Here is a 10,149-nt window from a genome sequence, read left to right on the forward strand (position 1 = left end):
AACTAATGCCACTTCTGGGGAATCTGATTCCCTCTTCTGGCCTCCTAAGGCATTGTATGTATGCAGCATTCATACATACATGCAGGCAAAACACCCAAACACATGCAATAAAAATAAATGGAAAAATAATTTTAAATGAGAAAATGATATAAATGTTCATATATTTAACGGCAATCATGAGCCTTGGAAACATGCTAAGTAGAGGAAGGAAGGAAGGAAGAAGGGAAGGAAGGAAGGAAGGAGGGAGGGAGGGAGGGAGAGGGGGAGGGAAGCAAGCAGTCATAAAAGACCACATGCTGGAGTTCCATTTACAAGAAATATCCGGAATAGACATATTCATAGAGATGGGAAGTAGATCAATGGTTGCTAGGGGCTAGGAGCGGGGAAAGGGCACCAACTGCTCACAGGACTCAGGGTGACGGAGTGTGCAGACAGATTTGTCAGTGAACTCTGGGTGTTCCCAATACTGAAGTCTGCACTTTAAACGAACGAATTACAATGCAGAGCCCAGCTTGCAATCAAAGATGTCTTACAACCTGTTGGCCAGGGCCACCTGTGCCCTCCCTTCTGGGTTTGTGACCATCAGGGACACCAGTGTCCAAACTCAGAAACTAATGCTAATTGCTTGGAATAATGCCATAAGGAAGATCGCAGTGTGTGTGTGTGTGTGTGTGTGTGTGTGTGCGCGCGCGCGCGCGCGCGCGTTTATGCCATGTGTGTGCAGGGTCCCACAGAGTCCAGAAGAGAACATCAGAGAGAACCCGAAGAGCTGGGGTTACAGGCGGTTGTGAGCCACCTGACCTGGATGCTGGAGACTGACATGGCGTCCTTGAGGGAAGCATGCGCACCGGACCTCCCCCGCTCCTGGGACAGCCTTTTAGTCCAAGAAACAGGTGCATGTGGAAGAGGAGGCGGGGCAATGATGAAGGAGCACTTGCTTAGCAGCTGTCTATGCGGCAGTCGGAAAATGGGCAAGGATATTCTTTAGAAATGCTGTGTCACCGGTGCCTTTGGCGACACAAAGGGTGAGTCAGCAGCAGCAGGGACTCTGAGTCACACCAGCGACTCAAAGGCTGGGCTCTGAGGACAGCTGAAGAATATTGTGACTTGATCTAGTCTGTCTGCCTTCGGTTCCCTTTGTGTACGCGCGGGGGCTGGGGGGGTCAGAGGGGGGAGGTTGGGAGGGAGGGAGGGCAGGGGGAAAAGGGAGAGAGGGAGGGAGGGGAGGAGGGAGGAGAGAGAGAGAGAGAGAGAGAGAGAGAGAGAGAGTGTTAGTTTTACAGAACCTGATGAAAAGAACCATTTCAGAAAGCATGGAATCAAAGGGGTAGCAAAGGAGGCGTCGTCTCTGTCTCCTGAGAGGAGAGGCACGGTTTCCTTTCCTACCCTGCATACCACAAAATGACCTCTGATGCACGGGCAGTCTTAGGACGGTTCAACTAACAGTTTTTCAACAACACCATGGCGAAGGTGATCGGCGCTCGATACTGGCTATACTTCAGATTTTGGGCTTTGAACCTAGAGCCTTGGACATCGCTGAGGAATAAGTCTCTTGCCAGGCTGTCTCTAGTCTCCGTTCCCTTGAACTTGCGCTCCTCCTCCCTCAGCCTTCTCTGAGTAAGCGGGAATTGTGGGTCTACACCACCAGCCCCTCTACCAAGAATCACGTAGGACTTGAGATGAAGAAGCATCAAGCTAAATAAGGATAAACCTACAAAAACATGGCAAACCTCAGCACTTTGAATTTTAAAAAAACTCCCAGGGATTGGTGCTCATGGAAATTGTATGGGCATGGCCTCTCCTTTTTGGAAATATATTACAGTTCTATTTCAACGTCAATGGGAAAAAGTACTTGTTTTCACATTTTGCATACGCGGACTTCCTCAGAATGTTTACAAATTTAAAGGCACAGAATACACAATATTCTCACGCTCCTACACACATTTATTTACTTCTTCATCTTTAGAGAGGGTCAAGCCTGGCACTGAACTCACAGATCCACCTGCCCCTGCTCTCTGAGTCTGGCGATTACAAGTGGGGGCGCTATGGCTGGCTCTCTTAGCCTTCTTTTTTTTTTTTTTTTTCCCTTTCTTTTTTTCCGGGGCTGGGGACCGAACCCAGGACCTTGCGCTTCCTAGGCAAGCGCTCTACCACTGAGCTAAATCCCCAACCCCTCTCTTAGCCTTCTTAACGTGGACTAAAGTTATTTGGTCTCATAAACTTTATCAGGGACCAAAGCTATTTAACCCAGTGGTACAGTGCTTGCCTCTCGAGCAAACCGAAGCCCGGTCTTCAGTGTTCACCACCGGGCGGGTGGGTACAGTGTTCTTGGCAGCCTTAAGGGTTTGCCGCATTCAGTTCTGAAGCACGTTAGCTGACAAACCCACGTTTATTTATTTGTTTATTTACTTACTCACTGGAAGGCACCAGTAGCTATATGGAACCGGGAAAGCTAGATGCTGCTGCCTGGGTATCCATTTTGCTGCATAAGTATTTTATAAAATGAATACGGCTGTCAAAAGCCCCCTTCTAAAGATGCGCCTAGTCCTGCAGAGACTTGATGGGCCAGGATGGGGTGATAAGGGGTGGGGCTCCCCCTTCTCAGAGGAGAAGGGGAGGGGGAGGAGCTGTGGGAGAGGAGGACTGAGAGGAGAGGGGGCGGATACTGGGATGTAAAGTGAATGAATGAATAAATCAATGTATTTATTTTATGATATTGATCATTTTATTTATTATATTATTGTTTTATTTACTATAAATAAATAAAGCTGATTTTCTAATTAATGGACAAAGTCCTTTTTTTTTTTTTTTTTTTTCTTTTCTTTCAAAAGTCCCTTTTTAAAAGTGTATTAACTCATTTAAAACCTGAACCCAAAGCTAGCACAGCCAGTGAGGAGGGCAGCGCGTGTCTCCAGCTCTCCTGTCCTCACGAACACGATTCCTGAGGCAGTCAGTTCCCTACTAGTATTTTGATGTAGTGCTTGCATAGGAGCCGAGAGGGATTTGTTTAGGCCAGCATTTCCTAAATGGTTCTCTGGCGACATGCCGAAAAGTTGTTGTGCCAAGAAAAGGGGTCTATGATAAATGTATTTGGGAAAGGATGCGTTAAAAAAAACAAAAATAAAGGAAGAGAGAGTACCCTTACCCGGCAGGACAGATATGAGGATGGAGATGGCTGGTGGGTTTCCCAGGGCAAGGCTTATCCACCGCACTCCAGAAGAGCTGACTCTTGCAATTCTCCCAAATTCGGTAAACTCTACCGAATAATCTGTGGTAATGGGGGACTTGTTCACGCCCTCCCTCAAAAAAATGGTGAATCATAGCATGACCTCTTAGGATATAATATACACCACTCATCTCTGAGAGTGGGTATGTGAAACAAAGCATTTGCCAGGCGTTTTTAAATAGAGTCTCTCTCTAGGTATCCCCCGCTACCTTGGAACACCCCAGGTAGACCGGACTGGCTTCAAACTCACAGAGAGGCACTTGTCTCTGCTTTCAGAGAGCTGAGATTAAAGATGCGTGCCAACACATACTCGGCACCCGTCTTTTTACATTTTTGTATTTTTGTAGATATGTATGTGTGTTTTGCCTATGTGTGTGTTTGTGCATTCGTGCACACAGGGTCTGAGAAGGCCAAAAGAGGACATCGAATCCCTGGGACTTGAGTTTCAGATGGATGCGAGCCCCCATGTGGGTGCTGGGAACTGAACTGGAGTTGTCTGCCAGAGCAGCCAGTGCTCTTAACTGCCGAGCCATCTCTCCATCTCCTTAACTTTTTCTAATTAAAAGAAGAAGAAAAAATGAGCCAATTGGTTGTGACCCACAACATTGATCCCAGCACTCAAGAGGCACAGGAAGGCAGATCATTGAGTTCAAGGCCAGTCTGGTCTACAGCATGAGTTCCAGGATAGCCAGGGATACACAGAGAACTCTGTCTAGAAGAAAACAAAAAAGGGGTGTGTGTGTGTGTGTGTGTGTGTGTGTGTGTGTGTGTGTGTGTGTGAAAGACCAGCAACGCACTGTTTTCAAAGGACCTTTTTTTTTGTTTGTTTGTTTGTTATGGAAACATTAGTTACATAGTATGCTCCTTGCATGGGTAATTTATGCAAAGAATTTTTACCAATAAATTATTTTGATGATTCGTTTGTAAAATGTCCCACTAGCTGGTTTTAGTGTCTTGACGCTAAAATGTAGCCCCTGGATATATGCCGTATGCGTCTAGGTGTGTTTCCAGTTTAAATGACTCTCTTCATGGTTTTTTAAAGACACTGGAGTGGTGTGTCGTAGCCATTTAAATGCAGAACAAGCACAGCAGGTGTAAGTCAAGGAATCTTCCGTTAAAAAATGTTGGCAGCAGGACCTACCTCACTGGGGATCACATGAAGTCATTTCACTCGTCAAGGTTTGTTTCGATGACGAAATATAACATGATGGTGTGTTACGTTCAGAAAAGGAGGTACCGGAGAGCCAAGCCCTTCGTGGTCACTCATGAGTGTATTCCCAGCATGAGGGAGCCTGAGGCAGGGAGATGAGGCAGGGCCAACCTGGGCTACCTGAGTAAGACTGTGTCTCAAAAGACATTAAATAAATAAATAAATAAATACATTAATTAATAAATACATTAATTGATTAATTAATTAATTAAAAGGTCACTGGAAAGAAGTATCTACTGATGTCCGTTGTTCAGTACGCAACAAAAATGTTTGCACACAGACACATCAGACAGGGCCGACCCAGAATGCAGAGCTCTGTAGGGAGAACTAGGGTGACAGAGCCAGGGTGTGGGCATTGGTGTCCCTGAGCTCAGAGCAGCCTCCGGGTTCTTTCAGCTTGTGTTGGCAGAACCTGTTTCCTCCGCATCTACTGAAGTTCTCTCCCTCCCTGGTTGTCAGCAGAGGGTACCACTGCCTGGTCCTCAAACCCGCCCCTCCCCCCACCATGGAGGCGCAGGAAGCCTTTTGCTTTTAGCCTCTGCCTCTGCAGGAAGCAGACACTCATCTTGTACACTGATTTTTGTTTGACTCCTGTTTTCCTTCTTTCATGCCTTCCTTAAAGGTTTTTTTTTTTTTTTTTCTTCTTTTTTTTTTGGAGCTGGGGACCGAACCCAGGGCCTTGCGCTTCCTAGGCAAGCGCTCTACCCCTGAGCTAAATCCCCAACCCCTGGGTTTTTTTTGTTATTTCTTCATGTGCATACTATAGTACGTGCACATGTGTGTGTGTGAGAGCACTGGCACACACCTGCCCCATCGTAGATAAAGGAACCTGAAGACAAGGTTGCGTGTCGGTCCTTGCTCTCCATCTTGCTCGAGAGGGATCTCTTCCCTCTCCAGTGCTGCGTCCCCAGGCAGGCTGGCTGGCCCACGGGCTTCCGGGACGCTCCCCTCCCTACCTGCGCACACTGTACCGCACTCGGTTGTACGCAGTTCTGGGGATCTGAACCCAAGTCCTCACTCTCTCAGGGAGTGTTCTACCCACTGGGCCATCTCTCCAGCCACAGCTATTTAATGCACATTAAAAACTGCACCTGCCGATTGGATTTTACACCGTCTGGGTACAAGTACTGTGGTTTTATATCAGGGTAAACATCTACTCTTGAAACAATTATCATCTCTTTATGATGAAAGCTCCTTTCTTCCAACTTTTGGAAACGGACAGTGTCACTATGGTTTGTTTGTTTGTTTTTCTTTTTTTTTGGAGCTGGGGACTGAACCCAGGGCCTTGTGCTCTACCACTGAGCTAAATCCCCAACCCCGACAGTGTCACTATGAAGCCACCCTTCACAACAGGACACCCGGACCTGCTTCTCCTGTGTGACTATGCTTCAGACCCACCAGCCAATGACTTCGTGCGATTTGAGTCAGGCCCACCAGGGAAGGCCCCTTAACCATCACTTCACTGTGCCTTCTGACAGGACCTAGAACTGGGGCCTGATCTCCACAGTCACTTGAAGCCTCGTCTCTGTCTACCCCATGGTGGCTGGGTGTCGGGGGTCATTGCAGAATTCTACCCACCAGAAAGCAGAAGACACGTTCTGGTCCCAAAGCTTAAAAACTTGATGAATAGATGTACAGATTAGATTAGAACGTATTCACTTGACAGCACAAGAATGTGCACTCCTTCAATCCCAGCACTCAGGAGGCAGAGGCAGGTGGATATCAATGGGTTGGAGACTGCCTCTGTCCGCATGATGAGTCAGTCCCAGGACGGCCAGGGCTCTGTAGTGAGGCAGGCAGGCAGGCGGGCGGGCTGGCGGGCAGACAGATGGAAGGAGGGCAGATGGACAAACTACAATAGTTTTTTTTTTTTTTTCTTTTAAAAGGTGACATCAGACTAGAGAGATGGCTCAGTGGTTAAGAGCACTGACTGCTCTTCCAGAGGTTCTGAGTTCAATTCCCAGCACCCACATGGTGGCTCACAACCATCTGTAATGGAATCCAATACCCTCTTCTGGTGTGTCTGAAGACAGCTACAGTACTCATATACATACAATAAATAAATCTTTAAAAGGGGGTGGGGTGACACCAATGTCCACAGTCGGACAGCCAGGGTCACATGGAGCTTAAAGGATTGTACCAGGCCGTGAGGGGCAGTAACAGCAGTGACCAGCGTTTGCTGGGCTTTAATGCCCTTGGCACTGCAGTCCTGACGTGGATTACTCTCGGTCTGTCCTCTAAGCAAATTACCAGCCTTATTCCCATTTTACAGGTTAGGAAACAAGTTTACAGAGGTCAAAGTACTGGGATAGTCTACATGGCCCTTCTTGGGGCGGGAGGGGGGTGCCAAGTCTGGTAAAACAAACACTTCTTAGGTCCCCGTTGTAAGATGTGACCCCTACCCTCAGGACATCCCAGTGAGGGCCGGGGAAAGAGCATTGTCTAGAGCGAGGCTTCTTTTTTTCTTTTCTTTTTTTCGGAGCTGGGGACCGAACCCAGGGTCTTGCGCTTGCTAGGCAAGCGCTCTACCACTGAACTAAATCCCCAACCCCGAAGGCTTCTTAAGCTTCACTCGAGAGCCTTTTTCACCTGTGAAAGGTTTGCCTGACTCCAGGTACACGATGGATGGATAGATAGATAGACAGACAGATGATAGATAGATAGATAGATAGGCAGACAGACAATAGATGGATGGATGGATAGATAAATAGATAGATAATAGATGGATGGATGGATAGATAGACAATAGATGGATGACAGATAGATAGATGGATAGACAGACAGACAGACAATAGATGGATGGATAGATAGACAGACAATAGACAGACAGACAATGGATAGATAGACATACAAACAGACAATAGATGGATGGATAGATAGATAGATAGTAGACATACAGACAGACAATAGATGGATGGATAGATACATAGATTGATCAATAGATAGATGGATAGATAGATGATAGATGGATATATATATATATATATAGAGAGAGAGAGAGAGAGATGATGGATAGATAGATTTTAGATAGATAAATTTATAGATAGATAGGCAGGCAGACAGGTCAAACATTTGTAAATAGTAAATCCTAATGGATTTTAAAGATTTACTTATTCATTTATATGAACACTCTATTTGCACGTATGCCATTACAACAGAAGAGAACATCAGACACAGAGGAGGGCATCGGACCCCATTACAGACGGCTGTGAGCCACCATGTGGGTGCTGGGAATTGAACTCAAGACCTCTGGAAGAGCAGTCGGTGCTCTTAACCGCTGAGTCACCTATCCCTGCAGCCCCTAAAGAATTTTTAAAAGTTATAAAAGAAGTTTTATAACAGTTCTTTGATGTGTGTGTATATAAATAATTTTAACATTTATTCAAGACAAAAGCTAATTTGCATACTAATGAAATAGCTGTGCACTTTTTTATGTAAAGAATTAAATCTTGGCTGAATATTTGATGCTGCAAGACACACAGAACTTCAACATTTTTCAGAGTGGATCAATATTTTGATTTTATAATCAGTAATGCTGGGAAGATTGCTTCAAATAAATTCCTAACACAAAATAGCAGAAATGTGTTTAGGACAATTTCAGAAATTATTGGGAGTTTTGTCCTAATACCAAACCAAAAAAAATCATTTTTGAGATTTTAATGATTTTCATCCTATGTGTATGAGTGATTGCCTGCATGTTTGCTTAGCGTGTGCATTCCTGGTGCCTGAGGAAGCCAGAGAGGCCATTGACTGCATTCCCTTGGAACTGGAGTTATAGGCAGTTGTGAGCTGCCATGGGGGCACCGGGAATCGAACCTGGGTCCTCTGAAAGGGCAGCCAGACCTCTTAACCACTGAGCCATCTCTCTAGACCTTGATTGTTGTAGACAGGGCCTTGCTACATGGCCCAGGCTGGCCTTCAAACTCTCAAGAGTTTGAAGAGTCTGGCCTCAGCCAAAAGGGATCACAGATGCTGGTGTAGTTGAGCATTGGATCCTGAACCATGCTGTGGACCTCTGAGAGAGGTGAGTGAGCTGGTCAGTTCCTCGTGCTCCACACCGGACTCCATTGTTGGGATGGATTGTTTCATTTCCTAGCAGGAACCTCCCGTCACACTGGCCAAGCTTCCCAGGGCAGGTTATTGCGTGTGCACACACCAAGCCCTTGGCCTTCAGGGAAGCCATACAGAGTAGCACTTGGCTCTCTGAAGCCCACTCCAAGGGAAACTATCCTAGTAGACTATTGCGGTGACCTCCAACCAGTGAAGGCAACACTTGCCCGTGTTAGAGCTGGCACACCTGTGTCCTCAGGGGTCCGGGCTAGACATTAGCTGGTTCACGTGGGCTCTAATTACACTTCCTTTCTACACTGGGTCCAGTGTGCTTCTTGCTCCATAAGCTGCAAGCCTGTTTGAACCCCACTTCCGTGGTGCCTTTCCCAGGTTTTGAATAGAGTTTCTGTTACCCTTCCAGCCCCTCACTGACAGAGCTGACATTCCCTTAACATTCCTGGAGGTATGTTCGCAGATTTAGCCCAAAAATTCTCAGAGGATAACTCCTATCCTAAGGGCATACAGCACCAGTGTCAGGGAGATTAGATTGGGGGAGAGGAGGAATCACATCGAAATATTCGAATACCCTAATAACCGCCCAGCCCTCTGAATACTGGGGAGCCCTTGTGTTTGGGCCAAGTTAATCTGGGTGTAATGTTTAAATCAAGTCTAAATGCATGTGCTTCTTCAACTTGTTTTTGTTTTGTTTTGTTGTTTTGTTTTTAATTTTCTTCCTCTGTGGAATGGTTGGTCCTGAGCCTGCGACGGGCAAGCTGGTCCCAGTCCTTTCCAAATCCACCACATTTCTTTGCCTCCGATTCTTACGTGTCCAAGGACAGGGAACCAAAAACACGCCTCTTCGACTTGTAAACAGAATTCTTAGAACCAAAACCTTAGAAAGTCTTTTTTGTTTTTTAACTGACTTTATTATTTTAATAGTACATGTGTGAGCCTGGGTGTATGCATGTGTGCCAGTTAGTTGCAGTACCAGCGCAGGCCAGTAGAGGGCATCCGATCACCCGGAGCTGAAGTTAAGAGATGGTTGTGAGCCTCTTTGTGGGTGCTGGAAATCAAACCCAGGTCATCTGCAAGAGCAGCCAGTGCTCTTAGCCACGGAGCCATCTCTCCAGCTCCTCGTGTAGCTTTTTAAATCTTGCAGTGGCATATCTATCGTTATCGTGACCCTGGCATGGACAGACGCTCCTTATTCCTCTGTAACTGAACCCTTACCTCCCTCCTACTCTACTCTCCTAAGCAAGCCCCTTGCAACCTCCATTCTGCCACCAGATCGAGATCTGATTTGATCTATGAGATTAGGTTTGCTTTATTGTACACGCAAGTGAGGCCATGCAGGCCTTGTTTTTCTGTGCTGCCCTGTTTAACTCCACATTACGCCGCTGGGTTTTACCTACGTTGCCACGAATTACAGATCTGCATCATTTTCCCCCTATGGTCAGTAGACATTTATCAAGCATTCCCCCTACGCCTTAGGTCTCATGAGATGCCATGGGAGCTACAAAAACTGAACAGGTGCTCCTTTTTGTACGGGGTCTTCAAGCCTTCCTGATAGACGGATCTTACTCTAAGAAATAACTGGAGTAAGTAACATAAAAGGGCGGAATGGCGTGTTAGTAGGTATGTGGAGATCGAGGCGCCATGTTTC

The 10,149-nt window shown here is 46.4% G+C and overlaps 1 non-coding gene across 1 annotated transcript; it reads right to left on the minus strand.

The window, feature by feature from the left end:
* Positions 1 to 9,220: 9,220 nt before the first annotated feature.
* On the minus strand, positions 9,221 to 9,361 carry LOC116886001. Its single transcript, XR_004386073.1, has one exon. It is a non-coding gene; the product is annotated as a small nucleolar RNA SNORA38 (small nucleolar RNA).
* Positions 9,362 to 10,149: the final 788 nt, after the last annotated feature.

Source organism: Rattus rattus, chromosome 16, assembly GCF_011064425.1.
Source record: "Rattus rattus isolate New Zealand chromosome 16, Rrattus_CSIRO_v1, whole genome shotgun sequence".
Lineage (NCBI taxonomy): Eukaryota > Metazoa > Chordata > Mammalia > Rodentia > Muridae > Rattus > Rattus rattus.